The sequence below is a fragment of the Sciurus vulgaris genome (assembly GCF_902686455.1).
Source record: "Sciurus vulgaris genome assembly, chromosome: 11".
Classification (NCBI taxonomy): domain Eukaryota; kingdom Metazoa; phylum Chordata; class Mammalia; order Rodentia; family Sciuridae; genus Sciurus; species Sciurus vulgaris.
Genome location: NC_136472.1, coordinates 61,334,090 through 61,361,910, shown reverse-complemented (window position 1 = coordinate 61,361,910; position 27,821 = coordinate 61,334,090). Strand labels below are relative to the sequence as shown.

The following is a 27,821-nucleotide window of genomic DNA, read 5'->3' as shown; positions in this document are numbered from 1 at the left end:
AATTTTTCATCATGTAATTTAAAGTTCTTATATACAATCCATACATACTTTTGTTATATCTTTCTGATGTGTTAGCCCTTTTGTCATCCTGAAATGTCTCTTTTTTCTCTGGTAATGTTGCATGTTGTGTTAGTTTTCCAGTGCTGTGACAAAATATCTGAGAAAATCAACTTATAAGAAGAAAGATTTATTTTGGCTTATAATTTCACCTCTGAATATTGCTGGATTGGGAATCAAGTCTTTAACATGTGAACATTTGGAGAACATTTCAGACCTAAACTATAACACATATCTAAAGTCTGTTTTGCCTGATATAAATATAGTGACTCCAGCTTTTTTATTATTACTGTTTGCATTGCATATCTTTTTTTTTTTTTTATCCTTACTTTGTGGCATTTTATTAAGATGATTTTCTTTTACAAAAATGAAGGTGACCACACAAAAACTTAGATCTTAGTGTTCACAGAAGTATTATTCACAATAGCCAAAAAATGGAAGCAAACCAGGTATCTGTTAACCAATGAGTAGATAAACAAAATGAAGCATAATTATACTACTGAGTATTTTTAATTATTTTATTTATTTATTTATTGTTCTTTTTAGGTATACATGACAGTAGAATGTAATTTGACACATTAGAATTGAATATTTTTCAGCTATAAACATCAGTGAGGTCCTAATATATCTTATAACATGGATGCACTTTGGAAATACTATGCTAAATGAAAGAAGAGATGGAAGGTCACATGTTATTTGATTCCACTGGTATGAAATGTTGAACATAGGCAAATCCATAGAGACAGAATGTAGGTGTTTGTCAGGGACCAGGGAAAAAGGAGGGATGGAGGGTGACTGGTAATGGGACAGGAGTTCTTTGTGGGGTAATGTAAATGTTCTGCATTTAGATACAGTGGTGGTTGCACAACTCTGTGAATATACTAAAGACCACTGACCTATGCACGTTAATACAGTAAAGATACAGGCCTTAGATAGAAGGTACTTGAACATGAAATCTGAAACTTGTTCAGAAAAAACACTAGACCTAAACAGTGCCAGTCATTCACTCACTGTCCCTCAGCTCCAAATTTACCTTCTGTGATTGCTGGAGCTAGTTATCCTCAAATGTTTCCCATATGCCTTTGTAAGTCCACTTCCTGTTAGGTTCTGTCATTAGGGGGCTTTAGAGGAGAACTGGAGGCTGGAAAAGGGATCAGACCTCCTGTTCTTGTTAGTGTTTTGCAGGCTGGCAATGCTTCATTTGCTGCACAGTTCCCCCCAGCAATGGCAGGTGGTTCCAGCTGCATTCAGCACTACTAGAACCAGCTTCATTGTGCCCCCTCAGTGAGTACTGGCAGCAGCCAGATGATTCCACCCCCTGCAGAGGCTTGAGCCCTAGCTCCATGGGGGTCCCTATTCTGGGCTTTTAGGTTCTAGTTATCTCTTTCTCTTCTTTTGTTCCTCCAGCTGCAGAGTGGTAGTTGCTTCCTGAAGTATTATTTCTAGGTGATCTCAGTCTTTGCCTTTTTCTTTTTCAGCCCTCTAATATCTGTATAACCAATTTCCCTATAATAAATTCTCTCTATTGAAATGCCTAGTGTGGGTTTTGCTTTTCCGACTGGACTCAGACATGAGGATCAACGCATACATTGGCGCAATGCTACTTAATTTTCAAGACAGTATAATCATTTCTTCAATTCCTTTAGGAATTTGGGATTGATTTGTAGATGTCCTTGGTCATGAATAGAATGCTTGGTTTCTTGACAGTGGAAGACAGAATTCCAGTACTTTATAACAGTGAAATTGTAGGTACTAAAAGTATCACCTGTGTTTTTTTGGGATGCTATACCTGTTAAAGTAGTTACCTTTGGGGACCAAGTGGCAGTTGCACTTTACCTGTGGTAGTAATGATGGCAACAAGGGCTGTGGGGTGGGATGACATCTCATGACTGCTCTAGAAAGTTTCCAGAAAGAAAATGACAAATTCCAGGTTTTAGAGTCTGAGCTCGAGTCACATTCAGACAATCAGAGAACTTTATGGCAACCCTAGAAGAATTTCTTACTACTTATAGTCATAAAACTAGCCTTATTAAAAATAAAACAGGGAGGGTTGCAGATTTATAATGGAAACTAAATTCAGAGACTCACCAATTCACTTATGTGACAGTCAGGTCAATGGGAACAAGTGGAATCTAAGACTCTGATTGGATTTTGAGAAACTGAACACACAGGTGCTCTGAGCAAGCAGAAGCAGTCCCTCTTCTTAGGACAAAGAAGACTTGCCTTTTCTTTTTGAAAACTCTATAATCACCTTTTCTGAGGCAGTTTCTTTGCAGGGAGATGCTTATTTTTCTAAAGGTTCTTCCCCCATTTTTTATTATTTCCTATCCTAGACCTACACTAGAGTCATCTCAGTATGCCGAAACAAACAAAGGCAGATTTGGGACCGATGGAGAAATTGTTTACCTTCAAAAAAACAAAAAGGTACTTTGATGATTCACCAAACCAGAAATACAAGTGAGAATAGGTGCTGGATGTTAGGCCAAAAATAATAGAATATAATTTTGTATCAGGATTAGTATGTTGATGTGGGAACATTTACCAACTCTGGATTTAATATTTTAGCTAAAGCTAAAAATGGTTCTAATTGCTGGCTTGGATGACTAAATTTTGGACTCAGCAGTGGCCTACTTTCAGCAAAGTTTGATGCCGGAACTCCCCCAGGATAATATATAGAAGGACTCCAAAAGTTAAGGAGGTAGGAATGTTGGAGTAGACTTTGACGTGTGACCTGCACATCCCCCTGCCTGCTATATTTGCTAAAAAGTCTCAGAGGTTACCTTCCCCCCAAATTAGGAAATACATTATTGAAGAAGATCCGAGGATCCTTGACAAGCTCTGTGGCTTCTGTCCTCTGAAACCCAAAATGATAGTGGAAGATACTAGTACTGAAATGAACATAATACCACCTTTCAACCATATCTGTATGCCCCCCTTTCTCTCATAAGCACATGTGTTCTCTTACTTTTCTGGAGCAAGAGGTATTGCTGAAGTGAGAATGTTTACATTTGAGATCTCTAGTCCTTTTGCCTTTGACGGCTGGCTAGCTACTTGAGGGAAGAGACAGAATTTCAAAGATGATTGAAGGTAATAGTAGACCAGGGTCCAGGTGTTCTCAAACTTTTCCTCCTAGTTACCAAAAAAGAATAAAAAAAAAAAAAAAAAAAATGGAGCTAGAGAGAGAGAGCTAACTGGGGGCCCTTATATAAGAAACTAAGATAGTGTGTTATCAGTTAAAACTGTTTGCCATTTTTCCACTTCTCCTAGGACCCATAACTCCACCCATGATATGCTTTTAAAATTTCAAATTAAGTTACCAGAATTGAGATAGAGAAAGCAGTTAATTTTATCAGTTGTCACAGGAACTATATTGACTGTTTTTGGAGAGCCAAGGCATTTTGCCGATGATTTTAGAATGATTTGTATGTTCTCGGAATTAATGAAACATTGATCGATTTACTGAAGTGCCTTACCTTATCACTTATTTGTTTTCCAGGCTGAAAATCGGAAGTCACTCCTAAAAGAAAAAGAAAATTTGTGATATTCTGAAAGAAAATGTATCTTATAGCAGACATGTTTATTTAAAAATTAAAAAATCCACATACTATCCTTTTCTTGTTCATAAAAGCACCCAGTATTGGTTAACACATTTAGCTTTTGTTGACTAAATAGATGACTAACTGTTTAACCATCATCATCTGTGAGATCTGATTACTTGTCCTGAGGTTTGTCTGGGCCTTGAAATCCTTCATATCACGACTATTTCATTTTTATAGCCAGGCCAGTGCCTGATCTTGTAGATCCTAGGGCATTAGGGGAAGAAAGTACCTGCTATCATGTATGAATTCATACCATTTTGCCTAAGGGTAGGGAGTTGTAAACTGACATCAGATGATTTTTTTTTCTCTTTTCATTATAGGGTATTCATTTGGTCCCTCTACTTTCCTCAGATTTTTATGGGGCCAGGCTAGCAGCTCCATGTATGAATGGGAGGCGTGGGAAAGCTTTCATGTGCTCCCCACAACCTGCTCTCCAACTATCACCTCCAGCATCTGTTAACGTACCTTCGGAGTATCTATACTCCCTCGGGACCTTGGCCCTATAAAGAGATAGGAAGAAATTTACCCAAATAGCAGATAAAATTAAGTGGCTTCACTGCTCTGAAGTATCACTCTCCCTCCCATTGGGTTGTTACTGAAACATTATTTTCCCACCTCTCTGTCTGCTTTTTATTCTCAACCATGGCAAACATGGAAGTGAATATAGCACGGGTTCTCCAAATTCAACTCAAGACCATTTTACATGGTGAAAAACTGAAAGCATTCCCCCTAAAAACTGGAACAAGGCAGGGATGCCCTCTTTCACCACTTCTATTCAATATCGTCCTTGAAACTCTAGCCAGAGCAATTAGACAGACCAAAGAAATTAAGGGATACGAATAGGAAAAGAAGAACTCAAACTATCCCTATTTGCTGATGATATGATTATATACTTAGAGGAACCAGGAAATTCCACCAGAAAACTTTTAGAACTCATAAGTGAATTCAGTAAAGTAGCAGGATATAAGATCAATGCTCATAAATCTAATGCATTTTTATACATAAGTGATGAATCTTTGGAAAGAAAAATTAGGAAAACAACCCGTCACAATAGCTTCGAAAAAAATAAAATAATTGGGAATCAATCTAACAAAAGAGGTGAAAGACCTCTACAATGAGAAAGAAATTAAAGAAAACCTTAGAAGATGGAAAGATCTCCCATGCTCTTTGATAGGCAGAATTAATTAAAGATAACTAAAGAAAGAAATTAAAGGAAACCTTAGAAGATGGAAAGATCTCCCATGCTCTTTCATAGGCAGAATTAATATGGCCAAAATGGCCATACTACCAAAAGTGCTATACAGATTCAATGCAATTCCAATTAAAATCCCAATGACATACCTTACAGAAATAGAGCAAGCAATCATGAAATTCATCTGAAAGAATAAGAAACCCAGAATAGCTAAAGCAATCCTTAGCAGGAAGAGTGAAACAGGGGGTATCGCAATACCAGAACTTCAACTCTACTACAAAGCAATAGTAACAAAAATGGCATGGTATTGGTACCAAAATAGAGAGGTAGATCAGTGGTACAGAATAGAGGACACGGAAACAAACCCAAATAAGTACAATTTTCTCATACTAGACAAAGGGGCCAAAAATATGCAATGGAGAAAAAGATAGCCTCTTCAACAAATGGTGCTGGGAAAACTGGAAATCCATATGCAACAGAATGAAACTAAACCCATATCTCTCACCATGCACGAAACTAAACTCAAAATGGATTAAGGACCTTGGAATCAGACCAGAGACCCTGCAAATTATAGAAGAAAAAGTAGGTCCAGATTTTCAACATGTCAGCTTAGGACCAAACGTCCTCAACAGGACTCCCATAGCACAAGAAATAAAAGCAAGAATCAACAACTGGGATAGAATCAAACTAAATAGCTTTCTCTCAGCAAAGGAAACTATCAGCAATGTGAAGAAAGAGCCTACAGAGTGGGAGAAAATCTTTGCCAATCATACTTCAGAGCACTAATCTCCAAAATCTATAAAAAACTCAAAAAACTCTACACCAAGATACAAATAACCCAATAGACAAATGGGCTAAGGAAATGAACAGACACTTCACAGAAGAAGATCTACAAGCAATCAACAGATATATGAAAAAATGTTCACCATCTTTAGTAATAAGAGAAATGCAAATCAAAACCACCCTAAGATTCCATCTCACCCCAGTTAGAATGGCGATTATCAAGAATACAAGCAACAACAGGTGTTGGCAAGGATGTGGGGAGAAAGGTACACTCATACATTGCTGGTCGGGCTGCAAATTAGTGCAGTCACTCTGGAAAGCAGTGTGGAGATTACTCAGAAAACTTGGAATGGAACCACCATTTGACCCAGCTATCCCACTCCTTGGCCTATACCCAAAGGACTTAAAATCAGCATACTACAGAGATACAGCCACATCAATGTTCATAGCTGCTCAATTCACAATAGCCAAATTGTGGAACCAACCTAGATGCCCTTCAATTGATGAATGGATAAAGAAACTGTGACATATATATATATATATACATACACACACACACACACACAATGGAATATTACTCGGCCATAAAGAATGATAAAATTATGGCATTTGCAGGCAAATGGATAAAATTGGAGAATATCATGCTAAGTGAGATAAGCCAATCTCAAAAAGCCAAAGGATGAATGATATCGCTAATAAGAGGATGATGACACATAATGGGGGGTGGGAGGGGTTAGTGTTAGGGTTAGAGTTAGGGTTAGGGAGGGGGCAAGAATGGAGGAAGGAAGGACTGTATAGAGGGAATAGAGGGGTGGGAGGGGTGGGGGGAAGGGAAAAAATAACAGAATGAATCAAATAACATTACCCTATGTAAATTTATGATTACACAAATGGTACGCCTTTATTCCATGTACAAACAGAGAAACAACATGTATCCCATTTGTTTACAATAAAAAAAGACCATTTTACATTCTTAAAAATTATTGAAGATCCTAAACAGCTTTTATTTGTGAGAGTTTATCTATTGATAGTTACTGATTAGAAATTAAACAAATATTTATTATTTTAAAACACAATAAACTTACTGAACATTAAAGTAAATAACATATTTTATGAAAACTACTATGCTTTTCAAAACAAAAAAATTAGAAGAGAAACATTGTTTAACATTTTTATGAATTTCTTTAATGACTGATTAAGAGAAGACACTTGGATTCTCCATTTGTGTGAGAAATCAATCTATTCCAGTATATTGCTTTGGTAGAAGTATGTGAAGAGAATCCAGCATTAAAATACTCCAGGGAGGAGAGTATTTTAATAACTTTTTAAGATAAATATGAATACTCTTCTTTGATACAACACCTACACTTGACAAGTGAAAGTTCTTAAAGGATATTTCCCATGTGGAATCTGACATCACAGCAGTGAACACTCGTATCTTATTAAAAGTCTTGAGGTCTGTTTTGTGACATCATGCATTGGTCATTTGGAAAATATTAGTTGACTGGATTATTCAAATCTTTCCAATTTTGATACAATTCATTGCACAACATCAAAAAACATACAATCATTAATATTATCCCTGATCACATGAAAAATGTCTCAGTACTAGGATGTTGTCAAGCTTATGGTGACGTTTAGAAGCTTCCCCAAATTCGAACTTTCACTTGAAAAGTAGAATGTTATCATTAGCAACAAATCCTGTCAGTTGTTTTCCTTGCAGTGGTCAGCTCACTTCATTCATTTGGGAAGATGTTTGACAGATACCCAAGTCTGCAGTACTATTGCTTGACTATTGAAGAAAAGATAGTTCTTCACAAAAAGTAGCAGCAAATTTAGCTTGCAATTTGAATAATTGTACATGAGTACTTTTTTCTTGAGACAATGACCTGATTTTAGCATTCAAAAGAATTGCTAATATAGAATTATTTTCCTTTGGTCACACAGAATGTTAAAAAGACCCAAAAGATGAGATTTTAATAACATTAAAAATTATTTTACTGCTTCATCAGGGCATTAGGCAAAATTGGCTCCCCTACCCCTTTCCTGTGAGTGCCTGGTGGTGAAGAATATAATGTCTATTAGCACTGGTTTCCTGCTTCCTATTGTTTGAATGTTTTTGACCCTTCCGAAATTCATGTGTTGGAAACTTAATTGCCAGTCAACAGTATTGGATGGCGAGGCTGAATGGGAGGTGTTTAGGATTAATGGATTAATATCACGATGAAAAGGGCTTGTGGGAACAGTCTCTCTCTGGCTTCTGCTTTTCTGCCAAGTCTGGACACAGCACTCTTCCTCTCTGAAGGACAAAGTGTTCAAGGCACCATCTTGAAGGAAAAGAAGCAAGACTCTAATATGGTAGTGTCCTGACCTTGGACTTCCTAGCCTCCAGAACTGCCAGAAAATAAATTTCTGTTCTTTACAAATTACACAGCCTTGGGTATTCTGTTATAGCAGCACAGATCAGACCAAGAGGGCACCAGCAGTTTTACCCACAATTATTTTTGCACTATTAATATAAATACCAGGACAGAGAAAAATAAGGAACAACTCTGTATTACTTTGAAAATAGTTTTTATCACACAAGTCTTGCATATTTTTTTATTTTTTATTTTTATTTTTTTATTGTAAACAAATGGGATACATGTTGTTTCTCTGTTTGTACATGGCATAAAGGCATACCATTTGTGTAATCATAAATTTACATAGGGTAATGTTGTTTGATTCATTCTGTTATTTTTTCCCTTCCCCCCACCCCTCCCACCCCTCTTTTCCCTCTATACAGTCCTTCCTTCCTCCATTCTTAACCCCCTCCCTAACCCTAACTCTAACCCTAACACTAACCCTTCCCTCCCCCCATTATGTGTCCTCATCCACTTATTAGCGATATCATTCGTCCTTTGGCTTTTTAAGATTGGCTTATCTCACTTAGCATGATATTCTCCAATTTCATCCATTTGCCTACAAATGCCATAATTTTATCATTCTTTATGGCTGAGTAATATTCCATTGTATATATATACCACAGTTTCTTTATCCATTCATCAATTGAAGCACATCTAGGTTGGTTCCACAGTCTGGCTATTGTGAATTGAGCAGTTATGAATATTGTTGTGGCTGTATCTCTGTAGTATGCTGATTTTAAGTCCTTTGGGTATAGGCCAAGGAGTGGGATAGCTGGGTCAAATGGTGGTTCCATTCCAAGTTTTCTAAGGAATCTCCACACTGCTTTCCAGAGTGACTGCACTAATTTGCAGCCCCACCAACAATGTATGAGTGTACCTATCTCCCCACATCCTCGCCAACACCTGTTGTTGCTTGAAGTCTTGCATATTGAGAACTGCTGGTTTATAGATCCAACACATGAGAAAGTGACACAGTTCTAAAATTTGTCCTTTAATATAATCAGTCTACCTTTTTTTTAATGTTCCTGCTATGCTGATTTTTTATGACTCCTTTGGGAAAAACTTTCTACTTATTTTCTTAAGTGTGTTGGGTGCTCAACTTTGGTACACATTGTATTTTTATCAGTTTTTTCAGGAAGTAAAATATTTCATATTGAGGCATAATCTTTTTTTTAAATTTTATTTTATTGTAAACAAATGGGATACATGTTGTTTCTCTGTTTGTACATGGCATAAAGGCATACCATTTGTGTAATCATAAATTTATATAGGGTAATGTTGTTTGATTCATTCTGTTATTTTTTCCCTTCCCCCCACCACTCTCACCCCTCTTTTCCCTCTATACAGTGCTTCCTTCCTCCATATTTGCCCCCCCTCCCTAACCCTAACTCTAACCCTAACACTAACCCTTCCCTCCCCCCATTATGTGTCATCATCCTCTTATTAGCGATATCATTCGTCCTTTGGCTTTTTGAGATTGGCTTATCTCACTTAGCATGATATTCTCCAATTTCATCTATTTGCCTGCAAATGCCATAATTTTATCATTCTTTATGGCTGAGTAATATTCCATTGTATATATATACCACAGCTTCTTTATCCACTCATCAATTGAAGGGCATCTAGGTTGGTTCCACAGTCTGGCTATTGTGAATTGAGCAGCTGTGAACATTGATGTGGCTGTATCTCTGTAGTATGCTGATTTTAAGTCCTTTGGGTATAGGCCAAGGAGTGGGATAGCTGGGTCAAATGGTGGTTCCATTCCAAGTTTTCTAATGAATCTCCACACTGCTTTCCAGAGTGGCTGCACTAATTTGCAGCCCCACCAGCAATGTATGAGTGTACCTTTTTCCACACATCCTCGCAAACACCTGTTGTTGCTTGTATTCTTGATAATCGCCATTCTAATTGGGGTGAGCTGGAATCTTAGGGTGGTTTTGATTTGCATTTCTCTTATTACTAGAGATGTTGAACATTTTCCCATATGTTTGTTGATTGCTTGTAGATCTTCTTCTGTGAAGTGTCTATTCATTTTCTTAGCCCATTTGTCGACTGGATTATTTGAATTCTTGGAGTAGAGTTTTTTGAGTTCTTTATAGATTCTGGAGATTAGTGCTCTATCTGAAGTATGATTGGCAAAGATATTCTCCCACTCTGTAGGCTCTTTCTTCGCATTGCTGATAGTTTCCTTCGCTGAGAGAAAGCTTTTTAGTTTGAATCTATCCCAGTTATTGATTCTTGCTTTTATTTCTTGTGCTATGGGAGTCCTGTTAAGGAAGTCTGGTCCTAAGCCGACATGTTGAAGATCTGGACCTACTTTTTCTTCTATAATCTGCAGGGTCTCTGGTCCTTAATCCATTTTGAGTTTAGTTTCGTGCATGGTGAGAGATATGGGTTTAGTTTCATTCTGTTACATATGGATTTCCAATTCTCCCAGCACCATTTGTTGAAGAGGCTATCTTTTCTCCATTGCATATTTTTGGCCCCTTTGTCTAGTATGAGAAAATTGTATTTATTTGGGTTTGTGTCCGTGTCCTCTATTCTGTACCATTGATCTACCTTTCTATTTTGGTACCAAAACCATGCCGTTTTTGTTACTATTGCTTTGTAGTAGAGTTGAAGATCTGGTATTGCGATACCCCGTTTCACTCTTCCTGCTAAGGATTGCTTTAGCTATTCTGGGTTTCTTATTCTTCCAGATGAATTTCATAATTGCTTGCTCTATTTCTGTAAGGTACATGATTGGGATTTTAATTGGAATTGCATTGAATTTGTATAGCACTTTAGGTAGTATGGCCATTTTGACAATATTAATTCTTCCTATCCAAGAACATGGGAGATCTTTCCATCTTCTAAGGTGTTCTTTAATTTCTTTCTTTAGTGTTGTATAGTTCTCATTGTAGAGGTCTTTCACCTCTTTTGTGAGATTGATTCCCAGGTATTTTATTTTTTTCGATGCTATTGTGAATGGGGTAGTTTTCCTACTTTCTCTTTCTGAAGATTCATCACTTATGTATAAAAATGCGTTGGATTTATGAGCATTGATCTTGTAACCTGCTACTTTACTGAATTCACTTATGAGTTCTAAGAGTTTTCTGGTGGAATTTCCAGGTTCCTCTAAATATATAATCATGTCATCAGCGAACAGGGATAGTTTGAGTTCCTCTTTTCCAGTTCGTATCCCTTTAATTTCTTTGGTTTGTCTAATTGCTCTGGCTAGAGTCTCAAGAACGATGTTGAATAGAAGTGGTGAAAGAGGGCATCCCTGCCTTGTTCCAGTTTTTAGGGGGAATGCTTTCAGTTTTTCACCATTTAGAATGATATTAGCCATGGGCTTAGCATAAATGGCCTTTACAATGTTAAGGAATGTTCCCACTATCCCTATTTTTTCTAGTGTTTTGAGCATGAAGGGGTGCTGTATTTTATCAAATGCTTTTTCTGCATCTATTGAAATAATCATGTGATTCTTGACTCTAAGTCTATTGATTTGGTGAATTACGTTTATTGATTTCTTGATGTTGAACCAACTTTGCATCCCTGGGATGAAACCCACTTGATCATGGTGCACTATCTTTTTAATATGTTTTTGTATGCGATTTGCTAAAATTTTGTTGAGAATTTTTGCATCGTATTCATTAAGGATATTGGTCTGAAATTTTCTTTCCTTGATAAGTCTCTGTCTGGTTTAGGTATCAGTGTGATATTGGCTTCGTAGAATGAGTTTGGGAGGGTTCCCTCCTCTTCTATTTTATGGAATACTTTGAGAAGTATTGGAATGAGCTCTTCTTTAAAGGTTTTGTAGAACTCGGCTGAGAACCCATCTGGTCCCGGACTTTTCTTTGTTGGTAGGCTTTTGATGACCTCTTCTATTTCATTACTTGAAATTGGTCCATTTAAATTGTGTATGTCCTCCTCGTTCAGTTTAGGCAATTCATATGTCTCTAGAAACCTGTTGATGTCTTTGAAATTTTCTATTTTGTTGGAGTATAGATTTTCAAAATAGCTTCTAATTATGTTTTGTATTTCAATCCTGTCTGTAGTGATATTTCCTTGTTCATTCCGAATTTTAGTGATTTGGGTTTTCTCTCGTCTTCTCTTTGTTAGTGTGGCTGAAGGTTTATCTATTTTGTTTATTTTTTCAAAGAACCAACTGTTTATTTTGTCAATTTTTTGTATTGTTTCTTTTGTTTCAATTTCATTGATTTCAGCTCTGAGTTTAACTATTTCCTGTCTTCTATTACTTTTGGTGCTGGTCTGTTCTTCTTTTTCTAGGGCTTTGAGCTGTAGTGTTAGGTCGTTTATTTGTTGAGTTTTACTTCTTTTATTAAATGCGCTCCATGAAATAAATTTCCCTCTAAGTACTGCTTTCATAGTGTCCCAGAGATTTTGATATGATGTTTCTTTGTTCTCATTTACCTCTAAGAATTTTTTAATTTCCTTCCTAATATCTTCTGTTATCCATTCATCATATAAGAGCATATAGTTTAATCTCCAGATTTTGGAATAGTTTCTGTGTTTTACTCTTTCATTTATTTCTAACTTTAATCCATTATGATCTGATAGAATACATGGTAGTGTCTCTATCCTCTTGTATTTGCTAACATTAGCTTTGTGGCATAATATATGGTCTATTTTAGAGAAGGATCCATGTGCTGCTGAGAAGAAAGTGTATTCGCTCTTGGTTGGATGGTATATTCTATAAATGTCCGTTAAGTCTAAATTATTGATTGTGTTATTGAGATCTATGGTTTCTTTGTTCAATTTTTGTCTGGAAGATCTGTCCAGTGGTGAGAGAGGCGTGTTAAAATCACCTAGTATTATTGTGTTATGGTCTATTGGTTTCTGAAATTGAGAAGGATTTGTTTGACATACATGGATGAGCCACTGTTTGGGGCATAGATGTTTATGATTGTTATATCTTGCTGATTTATGCTTCCCTTAAGCAGTATGAAATGACCTTCTTTATCCCTTCTGACTAACTTTGGCTTGAAGTCCACATTATCTGAAATGAGGATGGATACTCCAGCTTTTTTGCTGAGTCCATGTGCATGGTATGTTTTTCCCCATCCTTTCACCTTTAGTCTATGGGTATCTTTTTCTATGAGGTGAGTCTCTTGCAGGCAACATATTGTTGGATCTTTCTTTTTAATCCAATCTGCCAGTCTATGTCTTTTGATTGATGAATTCAGGCCATTAACATTCAGGGTTATTATTGAGATATGATTTGGTTTCCTGGTCATTTGGTTCATTTTTTAAATTTTATTTATTTATTTGTTTGACACAACTTGTTTCCTCCTTTATTTGACAATTCCTTTAGGATAATTCCTCCCTTTGATGATTTGTTTCTTTGTTTTTCATCTCTTCCTCATGGAATATTTTGCTGAGAATATTTTGTAATGCTGGCTTTCTTTTTGTAAATTCTTTTAGCTTTTGTTTATCATGGAAGGATTTTATTTCATTGTCAAATTTGAAGGTAAGTTTTGCTGGGTATAAGATTCTTGGTGGCATCCGTTTTCTTTCAGGGCTTGAAAAATGTTGTTCCAGGCCCTTCTAGCTTTTAGGGTCTGGATTGAAAAATCTGCTGATATCCGTATTGGTTTCCCCCTGAATGTAATTTGGTTCTTTTCTCTCACAGCCTTTAAAATTCTGTCTTTATTTTGTATGTTAGGTATTTTCATTATAATGTGCCTTGGTGTGGGTCTGTTGTAATTTTGTGTATTTGGAGTCCTATAAGCCTCTTGAACTTGATTTTCCATTTCATTCTTCAGATTTGGGAAATTTTCTGATATTATTTCGTTGAATAGATTGTTCATTCCTTTGGTTTGTTTCTCTAGGCCTTCCTCAATACCAATAATTCTTCAATTTGGCCTTTTCATGATATCCCATAGTTCTTGTAGATTCTGTTCATGATTTCTTACCATCTTCTCTGTTTGTTCAACTTTGTTTTTAAGGTTAAATATTTTTGTCTTCAATGTCTGAGGTTCTGTCTTCCAGGTGTTCTATCCTACTGGATATGCTTTCTATGGAGTTCTTAATTTCGTTTATTGTTTCCTGCATGTCAAGGATTTCTGTTTGGTGTTTTTTCAATATCTCTAACTCTTTATTGAAATGATCTTTTGTTTCCTGTATTTGCTCTTTTAACTGTCGATTGGTGCGATCATTTAATGCCTGCATTTGCTCTTTCATCTCATCGTTTGCTTCTCTGATCATTTTAATTATGTACATTCTGAACTCCATTTCTGTCATTTCTTCTGCCATGCTGTCATTGGGTTTTATTGATGTAACATCTAGATTTGTTTACAGCATTTTCTTTCCTTGTTTTCTCATATTGTTCAGGTATCAGAGGACCGCTGAGATATTGCAGATTTCCTCTATTGACTTACAATATCCCTGAAGATTTCTATATATATCCCCTCTTAGCCTTCAGTAGGCTGAAGTCTTGGAGGAAGTTGATAATGCGGTGCTCCACAAGGAAGATGTCTCTCTAGGAGTGGTGGCCTTCAGGTGGGGTATATTCCCTGCTAGTGGGCAGAGGTGCCTCCACTTGTTGACCAGTGGTCATCCAAAGGGTAACTAGACTGCGGGCTGAGGCAAGGCCTGTTTGGGCCTGTGTCTCTGGTTTTACCGTCCTTGTGGGAAAACCTCACCCAGCAGGGAAGACTCACCCGGTGGGGAGGTCTCGCTGGTCAGTTCTCTCCTAGAGGTTCCCCTCAATTTACAGCTACCGCCTGGTCTGGGCTGCCTTCCTCTGCAAAGTTCCCAGGGGCCTGGCCCTACCTCCTGGGCCTGGGAGCCTCACCCTTCACAGATGAATCTCCTTAGGCTGCCCCTCCTCAGAGAATCTGCCCGCAGTCCTGGAACCTTTGCTCCGCCCTTAGCGTGTCTCTGTGCGGCTCTTCCACCATAAGCCTCCTAGATCCTGGGACCCTGCTCTGCACCTAATTGCCTGGCTGTGGCCCCTCCTCTGAGCAGCCACCTGGGGCCCCGTACAATTGCTCTGATTCCCAGAGACCCGCCACAAGCCTCTTCCTCCAGACAGCCGCCCAGTATTCCAGTGCGGTCACTAGGAGTCCAAGCAACTCACTCCGTGCCTCCTCCTCCCACCTACCGTTCGTAGCCCTGGGCAATCAATCACTCCAAGTCGAAGTGACCCTCCCCGTTCCTCCTCCTCCTCCAGGTAACCCCTGGGTGTTCAGGAGCGGTCACTCTGAGTGGCTCTGAATCCACGTGACCCGCTGCACGCGTCCTCTGGGCAACTGCCCGGAGCTCTGGTGCAGCCACTCGAGACCAAGCGACCCACTGCGCTTCTCCTCCAGGCAGCCCCCCTGTGTTCAGGAGCCGTCGCTTTAAGTGCAAACAACTCACCAATCGCCTCCTCCTCTGAGCAGCCGCCTGGAGCTCTAATGCAGTCACTGCGAGTCCAAACGACCCGCCGTGCTCCTCCTCCTCCTCCTCCTCCGGGCAGGTCCCGGTGTTCAGAAGTGGCCTGAGTCCAAATAGCTCACCGCGCCGCTCCTCCTCTGGCAACCGCCTGTAGCTCTGGTATAGCCACTCCGAATCCAAGCGGCCACGCTCCTCCTCCTCCTCCTCAGGGCAGGCCCCGGTGTTCAGAAGCGGTCGCTCTAAGTCCAAACAGCTCGCTGCGCAGCTCCTCCTCTGGCAACCGCCTGTAGCTCTGGTATAGTCACTCCGAATCCAAGCGGCCACACTCCTCCTCCTCCTCCTCCTCAGGACAGGCCCCGGTGTTCTGAGTCCAACCCGCTCTCCTCGCCGCTCCTCCCCTGGGCAGCCACCGGAGCCCCAGTGGTTGCTCCGAGTCCCAGCGCTGTGCTGAGTGGCCTCCTCTCCGATGCTCCCAGTTGTCCACGTTCACTGCTCCAGTGGGGGGAGGGGTGTCTCGCTGGCAGCTCTTCTTCACAAAGTTCCTTGTGTTCCGAGACTACCGCCCCATCCGGGACACCTCCCCAACGGGAGAGACTCACCCAGCTGCTTTGAGTTGGTCCCAAGTCTCTCAATATCTCCTCTTTTGAATCCTGAGTCCTGGAGCAACATGAAATGCAGCCACCCTCTAGGCCGCCATCTTCAGAATCAGGAAAAGCTTTTTAAAGAATATTTTTATATTTTATTCATTTATGGTGAAGTTGAGAATTTTCTTCTTCCCCTTCCTTCCTTCCTTCCTTTATCTCCTCTCCTCTCTTTTCCTCTCAGCATAATCTTAAAATATATATCAAGAGTTATATTTAGCCTATCCATTTACTATCCTCTGGAAATCCATCATCTTTCCTTGTAGTGCTGATAATATTCTTCCTGACTTTTCTAGTATTAATATTTTTTTCTTTCTATGTTTTTATTATTTCAATGGCATTTTTGGAAGTGGAACTGGAAAAAACTTGGATTCCGTTTGTCACTTCCTTAAATCCAAAGGCATTCTTTGCATTTGGAAATAATAAAAATTTGGACTTTCCACTAATTTAGCAAATCTTTCCCCCAACAAGTCGACTTGGAAAAGCACTCCTTGCTCTTTGTCAATGTTGGCTGAGCTGCCTCTTTCCTGAGTTCATTTCAAGGGCAGGGGGGTTATACAAGCCAGAGATGTCATGGTGTATCAGCCTTTCTAGCTGGCTCATTCCCAGAGCAATGTTCTGTTCTTACTCCAAACACTTCTTCACTGAGTTTGGCAACAGGAATTGGGTTTGGCTCTTAAGGTCTTGTTTAAAAATGTCTATCCTTTTCAGTATGTTTTTATGACTTCATATTTTCTGGCATGAGATTAAGATAAGAATATCTTTCTTTTCACCAATTTGTAAATCATACAAATAGATGGAAATCTTTGTGAAACAGATATTGGGAAGGGGGCTGTAGCATGAGAAGAGGCTACGTACCGTCAATTGACTGAGTAATGCAGAATTCAAGATGATGTCATCATTCACAATCAGTGTGTGTGTGTGCGTGTGTGTGCGCGCTGCATGCATACTTCTGCACAAGTGCAAATATTAGCAACATATCAAGGTCTTCAAGCCAGGAAAGATTAGACTCCATATTGGATTTGTAGTAGGCATTTTCTACTTCAGTAGAGATGAAGCTCACAAAGATTCCTTCAAAAGGTTGAAGTTTGTTTTAAAAAAAAGGGGAGGGGCAAAAATTTAAAACTAAAAAAAAAGTTGAAGTTTTCTACAATAAGTCAAAATTCAGAAGGCAGAGACGCTTTTAAGAAGATTTAAGAAAAGGTGTATTTATTCAGTTCCTATGGATGGTGTCAGACTCATTCTTGTTGCTTTGCTATATAGTACATTTTTAAAAGTCCCTATTTAGGACTAGAACAACATCATCACTGAAGCAAAAGTTCTCTTTGAGCTCATAATGCTGTTTAGCTACGAATAAATTAGTAAGTGAACACTTGATGATTGAATCTGGGTAAAATGGCGTTGAAGAATTTAAAACTTCTAAGTGGCTTTTGATAGTTACAAATTCAGCAAAAGATGAGTCTTAATCATTCATTTCTAATACAATCAACATGTTTAATAAGAAGATATTATTGTTGCACATCTATAGCAGCAATAATAGCACCGTTTTTCAAAGCTCTTCTCCAAGGGGCCTGTGGAAGACAGATTAATTACTCAGCAAATGCTCATTCCCTCTCTTCCAACCTCTAATGTAGAAGGGTAAGTATTCTTCCCTTTCCATTGATATTGGATTTGGCTGTGATTCTCTTTGGCCAAAAGAATGTGGGCAGAAGCAATTGGTTCATAGAATTGGGAAGAAGTGATATCTTCTAAGACCTGAACCTAGGCTTTGGGAAGAGTTGTATACTTCTCTACCTAAGCTGTATGAGCATTTGTCCTCTGCCAGGAGAAGAAAATGCTTCCAGGGGGCCATTACCTCTTCAGCCTGACTATCCAGCTTCTCCACAAGACCTGTAGCCTGAAGAATGACTGTCAGCTAATCCTGAGACCTGTGAGCATGGCAATAAATGTTTATTGTTTCATGTCAGTTGTAGTGTGGTTTATTTTATTTTATTTTTTGCAGTGCTGGGGAACCGAACCCAGGGTGTTGCGCTTGCAAGGCAAGCACTCTATCGACTGAGCTATCTCCCCAGCCCCTATGTAGTGTGGTTTATAATGCAGCAAAAGCTAACTACAAAGGAACTCACATCATTTCCTAGACACCATACAAGTTTTCTTCTAGGATATTAATGTAGTAGGTGTGAATTACTGAGAGAGGCAAGATTAGCAAAATTTTGCTGAGTTCTACTTCAACCCATAGATTGTTAAGGAGTGTGTTGTTTAATTTCCACATATTTGTAAATTTCCATGTTTCCTATTATTTGTTTCTACTTTCATTCCATTATGGTTGGAGAATATGTTTTATATGATATCAGTCTTCTATAATTGATGCTTGTTTTGTGGCTTAGATATGACCTGCCCTGGAGGATGTTCCACATATGTGTACTTGAGAAAACGTGTATTCTGCTGTTATTGGGTGAAGAGTTCTATATACGTCTCTTAGATCTAGTTGTCTTTGTGTTGTTCAAATTCTCTATTTCCTTATAGATATTCTGCTAATTGTTCTATCCATTATTAAAAGTTGACCATCATGTACATCCATAAGACTGGGGTCCTAATTAGAATAAGATATATTCCATGCTTGCAATAAATATATCAAAATAGATTTTGCTGTCATGTATAACCAAAAAGAACCAATAAAAAGGTGAGATTGTCCAGGTCTCCAACTGTTATTGTAGATGTATTATTTTTTCCTTTAATTCTGTCTGTTTTGCTTCACGTATTTTGGGGCTCTATTGTTAGGTACATATGAGTTTATAAGTGGTGTATCTTCTTGATGGATCGATCCCCTTATTAATATATAATATACTTCTTTGTCTTCCTGTCAGAGGCTCTTGACCATCTAGAGTGATCAATTATGAAAATTCAGCCTATTTTCCCACCAATATCTACTTTAAGCATATCTTATGTTATGGTTTGGATGTGAGGTGTTCCCCAAAAGCTCATATGTGAGACAATGCAAGAAGGTTGGAGGAGAAATGATTGAGTTATAGCCTTAACCTAATCAGTGAATTAATCCCTGATGGACTGAGTGGTAACTGAAGGGGTAGAGTGTGACCAGAGGAGGTGGGAATTGGGGCATGGCTTTGGGGTATATATTTTGTATCTGGAGAGTAGAAACTCTCTCTCTGCTTTCTGATTGCAATGTGAGCTGCTTCCCTCTGCCACACTCTTCTGCTATGATGTCCTGCCTCACCTCGAGCCCTGAGGAATGGAGCTGGCCTTTTATGGACTAAGACCTCTGAAACTGTAAGCCCTTAAATAAACTTTTCCTCTTCTACAATTTTTCTGGTTGGGTCTGATTAGTCACAGGAGTGAAAAAGCTAACTAAAACATCTTGAATACAATAAATTTTTTAACATTTGATGCACAAAAGGCATGGATGATATTGGTGTTTCAAGGAAGGAAACAAGGCCAGTTTGGTTAACATAGTGGTATCAAGAGGAGTCAAAGAAGTAGGCAAAGTTCAGTTCAGGTAAGGGTTTGCAAGATAGAGTGAGGATGAAGATTTTAAGCACAAGAGTTGCATTGAAAAAAGATCATTCCAGGAGCTGTATGAAGAATGAGTCATAGGTAGGCAGGGTGAATAATGAGGCTTGTTTGGTAGTTCAGGTAAGTAATACTAATGGTTTGGATCAGAGGAACAACAGTGGAGCTGAAGAGAAGTGTAGACTTTTGAGACAATTCTTGTGTATAGACTGGATAGGACTTGAAGATGGATTCATATAGGGAATGGGAGAGAGGACTCCAGGGTAACTCTTAGTTGTTTTGTTGTTGTTTGTCTGTTTTGTTTTTAGTTCTTGGCTCAAATACCTAGACAGCCTTTCCTGAGACAAGGGAAAGAAGAGTTGCAGATTTTTGTTTTTGCTGTTTGATTGGTCAGTTGCTTGGGTGAGAAGATTAAATCAAGGGTTCTGCTTTGGTTTTGTTAGTTCAAAATACTTATTTTAGAACTACTTCAAGAAGGAAAGAGTAGTCATTCAGTTCAAATCCTGTGAGACATCAAATAAAATAAAGATCATGAAGTGACCACTGAATTGGCAATATGGTTGTCATTGGTAATGTTCAAGACAGAGTCTCTGGCAAGAGATGGGGACAGAAACTTGATTGGAGAGAATTGAGGAGAGATTATGAGATGAGGGGTGTATATAGATCACTCTATCAAGAAGCTTTGCTATAGACAGTTTGATAAGTAGTTGGTAATAATTGGAGGAAGTTATGAGAATTAAGGAAAAATTTTTTTTTTTGGTGGTGCTGGGGATTGAACCCCGGGCCTTATACATTCTAGGCAAGCAATCTACCAACTGAGCTATATCCCCAGCACCTAAGGAAATTCTTTTTAAATACTGTGGAGCACAATTAGCATCCCTGGCCTCCACTAAATGCCACTAGGGCTCCCTGGTCCCTGTGACACTAAAATGCACCCTTATCTATTTCCAAAGTCTCCTTGGAAGGGAAAATCCTGTCCCTCTTCCCGTTCCCCACTATAACATCTTTGTGCAGTGGTACAAACGATCCAATAGAGAGGGAGAGTGCTGGAGAGAAACAGAAGAATTGCAGGAGTGAAGACTGAGAGCTCAGGAATAGATGAGGTCTAAATGGGGCAGGGATGTTTTGTTCATTGTGATGGAAAGAAGGAAAGAGAATGTATGCTGATTGGATAGGTTGGTATTTTGTTGGTGGGAAGCTGAGGGGAGAGCTATTAATTGTCTTTAAAAAAATGAGGCTTCCTGGTAGGTTGTTGGGTGTTGGGGTAATGAATTTGTAAAAAGAGAATAAGATGGGAAATAGTCATTTTGAATGGAATAAAGTGAACGCAAGCAAAGTGTTTTTGGATTGAAAGAAGATTGAGAAGCCATTCAAGATTTCATTGTTTGTTTCCCCTGTTCAATGCAGCTATGTAAGGGCAGAAGCCATGTCTCATTTATTGTACACCAGCATACCTACAACACTTGGCATGATGCCCACTGCCCTGAAGGTATTGATTATTTATTCAATGATGTACTAATGCTTGACTCCCTTTTAAAATTGTCATCCTAGAAGACTCCTGTCCATCAACGTTATCATTGACACAGACATTACTTCTTAGACATTCCTAACCTAAATTCATTCCTCGTTCTGAGACCTCTGAGCCATCTGCAGGTCTTGAGCTGAACTGCTTCTCCCAGTAGCATATCCTGGATGCCACCCATGCCACCCCACCTGCTCATCACCTTGTTGTTGATGCTTTTTTTTTTTTTTTTTTTTTTTTTAACTTTTGTGGATCTACTTATTCCCTTATCATCTCTTCCTTTAAACCCATATGTTCTCTGCATAGCCCCTGTTCTTTGCCTTTTCCTCTTTCCCAATTTCTAACAGCATAGGTGACCTCCTCTTCCCTTCTCCATTAACTTGGGGCTTGGCTATATGGCTGCTTTGGGTCAATGAAATTTGGCAATATGATATATACTATGTCTGAGCAGAAGCTTTAAAGGCAATTGCCTGATTTGGTTTGGCATTTCTGTTTCAGCTTTTCACCATAGCACAGTAGTTACAGACCCTTCTTCCTGGTCTTGGAATGAGAAGAAAGTAGAATAAGACCCAAATCTAATCCAAAACTGGACCCTCTGGATGGTGAGAAAAATATTTGAGGTTAAAAGCTGTTGAAATTGTGGGGTTTTTTGTTGTTGGTTACTGTAGCAGAGTGGATCCATGTTCCTTACCTTAAGAATTGACCTTCAAGTTAAAAACTTTCAATGTACAACAAGGATGTTATGCTTGGTCCTAGACCTTCCTCTTGTTCCTGTGGATCAAGGCATTCTTTTCTACCGAGTCCAGATATGACTTTAGAATCCTCTTGAGTACAGTGCTCCAAGAAGCTTCTATCAGTCAAACAGAGATGAATGGTGAGATGAGACCTGTTTGACATTTCCACTATACTATTCTGTCTTCTAAATTTATTGATAACTTTTACCTAGATAGGTCCTTCAAAGCAGGAATGTCCTGAAATATGCCAATCGGATTCATGGGCTCAGAGAACTCATTTATTTTGAATGTTTATCATATCATCAGTGTCTTACAGATAATAATATTATAATATGAATAATACTCACGTCCATAGGTATGACCTGTTCAAGGTCGCACACTAGGTCTTAAACCTGATCTGTGTACTTCTAAAGCCCACAATCTTTCCATTTTACTCTTAGGCCCCAGATGGCTAAGGGATTCTATCAGCAAGAGCCCTTGGATTTCTTTTCTTTCTGTGCCCCCAAATCTTCCTTTCCTAGGCTCCAGCGAATACCTCTTTCCCCCAAAGTGTTATTATGGTTGAAGAGAACTGCAGTGGAACTGTATTGGAAAGGAGTAATAAATTAGTGGGACCAAGAGAGGCGAACAACTGGGTCAGGTAGCCTCTCCTTCAAGTAAAAGCATATTTCTGAACTTCAACCAAAGGAGCTCAACTGAGAAAATGGATGAGGAAAGCCAAGTATCCTGCCCATTAAAAAGACACAGTGAAGCCTCCATCAAAACACCTTTGGAGGATGAAGCAGCTAAGAGCCGTACTGCTTATTTTCTGGTAATTATTAAAAACATGGCTGAGATCCAATGGGGCAGTGGTCCATGATTTTACCTGCAGAGCAACTCATTCATGGTGTAGCCAGTCTTTATAATGGGGGTAACTAAAGTAAAAAGAAATCCTCGCTAAGATTTAGGGTTTTCTTGGGGTATCAGGCTAAATGTTCTTCTACAGCTCTGGGGATGAGGTTGCTATTGTCCTGTTTTGCATTTGTCCTTCAAAGATGTCATTTTATTCATAGTGGTTATGATTTTGGCCTTGTCATTCCTGCCACTAGGAAGCTTCCAAATTGTCCATTCTTGGCAATGTTTAATGCCTTGCCCCCTGTCCTTCTGTCAGGGGCAGCTCATTTGAGCTGCCAAGAGGGCCTGCTTTATTGCTCAGCCAGCCAAGGCCTAAGCTGCTTTATGACATTTCAAAGTGAATCGATGATAGAGATTTCAATTTGCTTTCAAAGAGAGTTGTCAACAGGCTAGAACTCAGAAAATGAGTGGTCAGATCTTCAGAGGGCATTGATTTGAGTGGACATGGATGAAAGGCGTCCTGAATGCTGTTTCAGCATGCAGTTACTCTCTGAAATTCGACTTTATTGATATGTAGGTGCTGCTTCTGAAGAATGTGTGGGTAGCCCAATACCTATTCCAAATTCCTTCTTAACTACTTTGTTTGTAGTGATCATAGGCTGTTTGTTCCTTCCTTTTGGAGGACCACCCCTGCTCTATTCTCAGTACCTGCAGCTTGAATGGAGCTGATTTCTGACCTTTATTCCAGAGATAGGCATGTGAATTCGGGCCTGTCCAGTGAGAAACATGGGTTTGACTTAGGGATGGACTTGTTAGCTACATTGGGTCAGGATCCTGGAAACAGGTGACACTTGCAAATTGGGCTATCAAATATCCAACCCTTCCACAGAGGTGTGGGCAGAGTATAGGTAGGAAAATTATAATGCAATTATAATTATAATAGTGCAGATTTTAGGGGCTGCTCATAGTAGGGCAGTGGTGCCACCCTTAGGTTGAGGAGGTAAGATTAGGAAGCCATTATTGGAACTCAAAGAAAGGAGCGGGGCACAGAGAGACCTGCAGGCAGCACCTATCAGCTGAGAGACAGAGTCAAACCCCCTAGCTAGAGTAGGGAATGGATTTGGGGGTCAGAACAATTGAGAGGTGGTTCTAGGACTTTCGATGGGACAATTGGGACATATTTTCCCTGGAGTTTCTGTAGAAAATAAGCCTGGGGCTACTGATGGCTATATTCTCTCTGGAGAAAGAAAGCAGAGCAAAGAGATGGTGATAAATTCCTGGTATAGCATTTAAGCACTTGGATCCAGTTACACTTGAAAACTACCCTGAGAATTTTCAGCAGGGGGCCAATAATTCCTCCTCTGCTCTAGCCAGTCAGGTTCTGTCGTTTGCATCTGAAAGATGCCTGACAAACGACCTATTTGCTTAGTTCTACACATTGCAGAGCTCAGCTCCTGGGTTCATTGAGTGGCTCTTAATTTATTCATGGCACCAAATCTAGTCTCCTTGGTCTGCACAGGTGGCAGCCCTGTCTTTCTAAAACCCTCTGCAGCTGCAGCCTCAGTTCCATCTAGTTCCTTGGTAGTCCTAAGAAAGCCAGGATATTAGTGGCCCAGAGGCATCATTGAGCAACATCTGGAATGTTATGAATTCAGTGTGTTTCAGAGACAAACATTTCAAAACATGCAGGGAAAACATGCAAGAAAAGGTCCTTTTTGGTAGGGGAAAAAAAGGCTATGATCAATATAGACTGAGTTAGACAATTGAGATACTGAAAATGTGCACAAAATTGGCAAATGTTAGGCCAGATCAAATAATTCCATGGGAGAACTACGTTAGCATAAGGATAGCACCACTCCATGTCCTCAGGCTGAATACTGACTGTTCTGAAAGATATTTGGCTTTGAAGGGCATTTGATGTGCCCTTGGTCAGTGTCTTTGATAGGTGGCAGGACCTCTATTTATAGTAGTCTTCTTCTTGGAGTGTGGGTGTGTATACACAATAAAATCTTCTTTAATATTAAAATTTCCCCAGCAAGAAAAAAAAAAAAAAAAGAGAAATAATTTGTAGGTTGAAGTTCAGGAGTGATCAGTCCTTATTAGAGAAAACCTGCAGATTGACCTTCCCTTTAGGTCCACATCTCCAGCATTTTCTCCACCCATCCAGAGCAGGGGTGAAATTCCCAATCTGTACAGGGTGAAATTCCCAATCTTTACATATGGGAATGGGGAATGGGGAAAAGGATGGAGTATAATGTGGCAGAGCAGAGAGAGCATACACTTGTATCCAGACAGAGTATCCAGTCTAGGCCCTTCTTTTTATTAGCTATGGGACCTTGGTTTACACTTATTGAGCATCTGCATGCTTCTTCTTCTTCTTCTTCTTCTTCTTTTTTTTTTTAACTTTATTTAGTTTTGTATGTGGTGCTGAGGATCGAACCCAGTGCCTCACACATACTAGGCAAGTGCTTCACTACTGAGCCACAATCCCAGCCCCGCATCCTTCTTTATAAAATAGGAGTGGTAATACCTATCTTAGTGCATGGTTGTAAAGATTAAATGAGATAGAATGAACATAATGGTCAAAACAATAGTGATGATGACAAATCTGGGCAAGTTGGATCAGCAGCATATCAGAGGTTCAGTTTGAAGCCTTGTATGATGTCTGATACAATAGCAAATGTTATCTCCTTTCTCCTTCTTTGTGCTTTTCCCAGGAGAGTTTAGTCTTCAAATAGAGCCCTCTACTAGCTATCTCAGGGATGCATGAGATCATGGAAGCAATGATAGCTTTAAAAAGTCTTTGATCTAGTAACCCTACCTGTGAGAATTAGCCTAATCTCATAGGAAGAAAAAGTCACTTGTGCTAACATGCTTAGTATAGAATTGCTGTTAGTAAAAAACTACCAACATCTGTCTAATGAGGAGGTCAGTTCATTTGCAGAAATTCAACCAAATGTGTTGTTCTTTAATCACTGAAGTGCTAATTTCAAAGATTATACTATACATTGATATGGGAATCGTTCTTGATTTAATGTTAAGTTAAAAGATGCATACAAAATGTGTCCATATTATGATATACTATGATATAGGCATGCGTCCACAAGAGAGGCACCATTAGGAATTACTCTTTCCCAGGTACTTCATTTTTATCATTTTTACACATTGAGTTTGTATATTCTGATATTCTCTAATCTATTATGACTTAGTTTATTTTTTGACTAGGCATGAATATTTATTATACATAAAACTTACCAAGGCCAGGATTCTTTGGAGTAGCAGAAATTGTGATGAATTTTGATAATGTAACATTTGTTGATGGGACTTATACAATGAATATTAACCATAGTTTAAATTATAATTGTGGAAGTATCCTTCCATCCCTGTTTATGATAAACATTAGCAATAATTAAAATTAGAATTATGGAATGATGCTCTGTTTCTGTTTTACTTGGTTTAGGAAGAATGAATTACTGGATGTACGGTCTTTAGAGTAAAGTCTGATATTGGGAGCATAATCAATAAACAAAAGCCTGTAGAATTGCCACACTTATTTCATAAGGGGTACCATTCTTACATAAATTAATGCAAATAATATTCACAACAATGTGGTGAGGTGGGGACTATTAGCATCTTGACTTTAGAGGTGCAGTAACACGCATAGAGAAGTTGAATCACTTACCCAGGGTTGCACCACTAGCAAGAGGCAGGGCTGGAATCCCTCTGGAGCCAGGCAGCAGAGCCTTGCTTCTCACTAGTCCACCACAGGATATGGTCACTAAGCAAAGTTGCTGCCTTCTAGGGAAACAAAAAGCAAAAACCAAACAAACAAAAACAAGCGACCCCTTGGGATTTTAGGGGAAAATAGTCTTTGAATCCCTGATGAGAAGAGCTGGAGAAGGGCAGGCCTTTGTTTCTGAGCCTTCTGGAATGGAGGGTGTGGAGGCCCTGGGAGTGGGGGAACCTTGGGTGAACTCATTTGCTTGGAGGGGTTAGCACATCTATGACAGATATGTTGCTAAAACCACAGATAGAGTGTAGCAGACGAGGAAAAAGATTTGAACCACAGGGGTCTGAGGGTTGTCTCTGTTCCTTGGCCACTCTTAGCATCTAGGACTTTGGAACAAGAAAGCTGTCTAAGATATTTTCTGGAACATCTCCTCCTCCACACAGTTTAGAGTAGTCAGATGACTTGACTTCTGCTGCCCCTCTAGACTTCTCCTTATAAAGACTCACTACATCCCCATACAGAAAAGTTCCCAGAGATGTGTCACTGTCCCCAGCCTCTCTGCTCTGTCAGGGCTCTGCCTCAGGCAGTGTTGCTCCCTCCTCTCCTGCCCCCACTCACCTCAGAAGCTTGTGAGCCCCTTCCCTTGCTCTGATCTCAATGAGATAGTGGGGCAATGGACTTAGGGTAACCCAGCAATGCCAGTATGACACCAGAAGCCAAGCCCGGGATAGAGCTGTCCTGGGCAGGGGAGGGTTTTCCAGGGATCAAGGCCCATTAAGAGCCAGCAGCCAGAAGCATGACCAGGGAAGCCCAGGTGCTGGAATTGAAGGGCAAGGCAGGACTGAGGATCAGAAGCCAGGCAGAGAGCACAGGAACAAATCCACCCTCTCTTCCTCTCCTCGGCAGGATCCCAGCTGAGGGGGTACCCAGGGTCTGGGCTGGATCAGGAGTCCTCACTGAGTTCCCTCAGTCCAGGAGGAAAGCCAGCCCTGCAGAAACTAGTTGAGTCAGAAACATGTGAGAGGTTATGATCTAAAAAGAGAAGTCCAAGGGTCACCAAAATAAAGGGGCCAGAAGTAGCTGTGGCAGCTGGGATGTGGAGCCAGGACTCTGAGAACCAGGGAGTTGAGAGCAAAAATAGTAGGTCCAGGGTAAACAGGATTGGCTAGAACATGCTCCACTTGTTGATGTCTCTGGTGGGCCAGCTGGGCATGGCAGCAGTGTGGGACTGCTAAATTTAAAGGGCCAGAATAGACACCAGTGTCCAGGAGACATTGAATCCATTCCAGCCGGATTCTCTTTTACGATTGCTCAGGACGGGTCTGAGATGCCTAGGCAGGGTTTTCACCTGGACCTGAAGCTGGTGAATCAGGCTGAGTCTACAGGGGAGGGGAAGGCTGTGTTGGAGATAAG

The 27,821-nt window shown here is 39.6% G+C and overlaps 1 long non-coding RNA gene across 1 annotated transcript; it reads right to left on the bottom strand.

The window, feature by feature from the left end:
- Positions 1-27,821, bottom strand: LOC306639279. The gene is made up of 3 exons (XR_013757594.1): positions 26,361-27,821; positions 21,802-21,960; positions 1-3,574 (listed from the first exon to the last, which is right to left on the bottom strand). It is a non-coding gene; the product is annotated as an uncharacterized lncRNA (long non-coding RNA).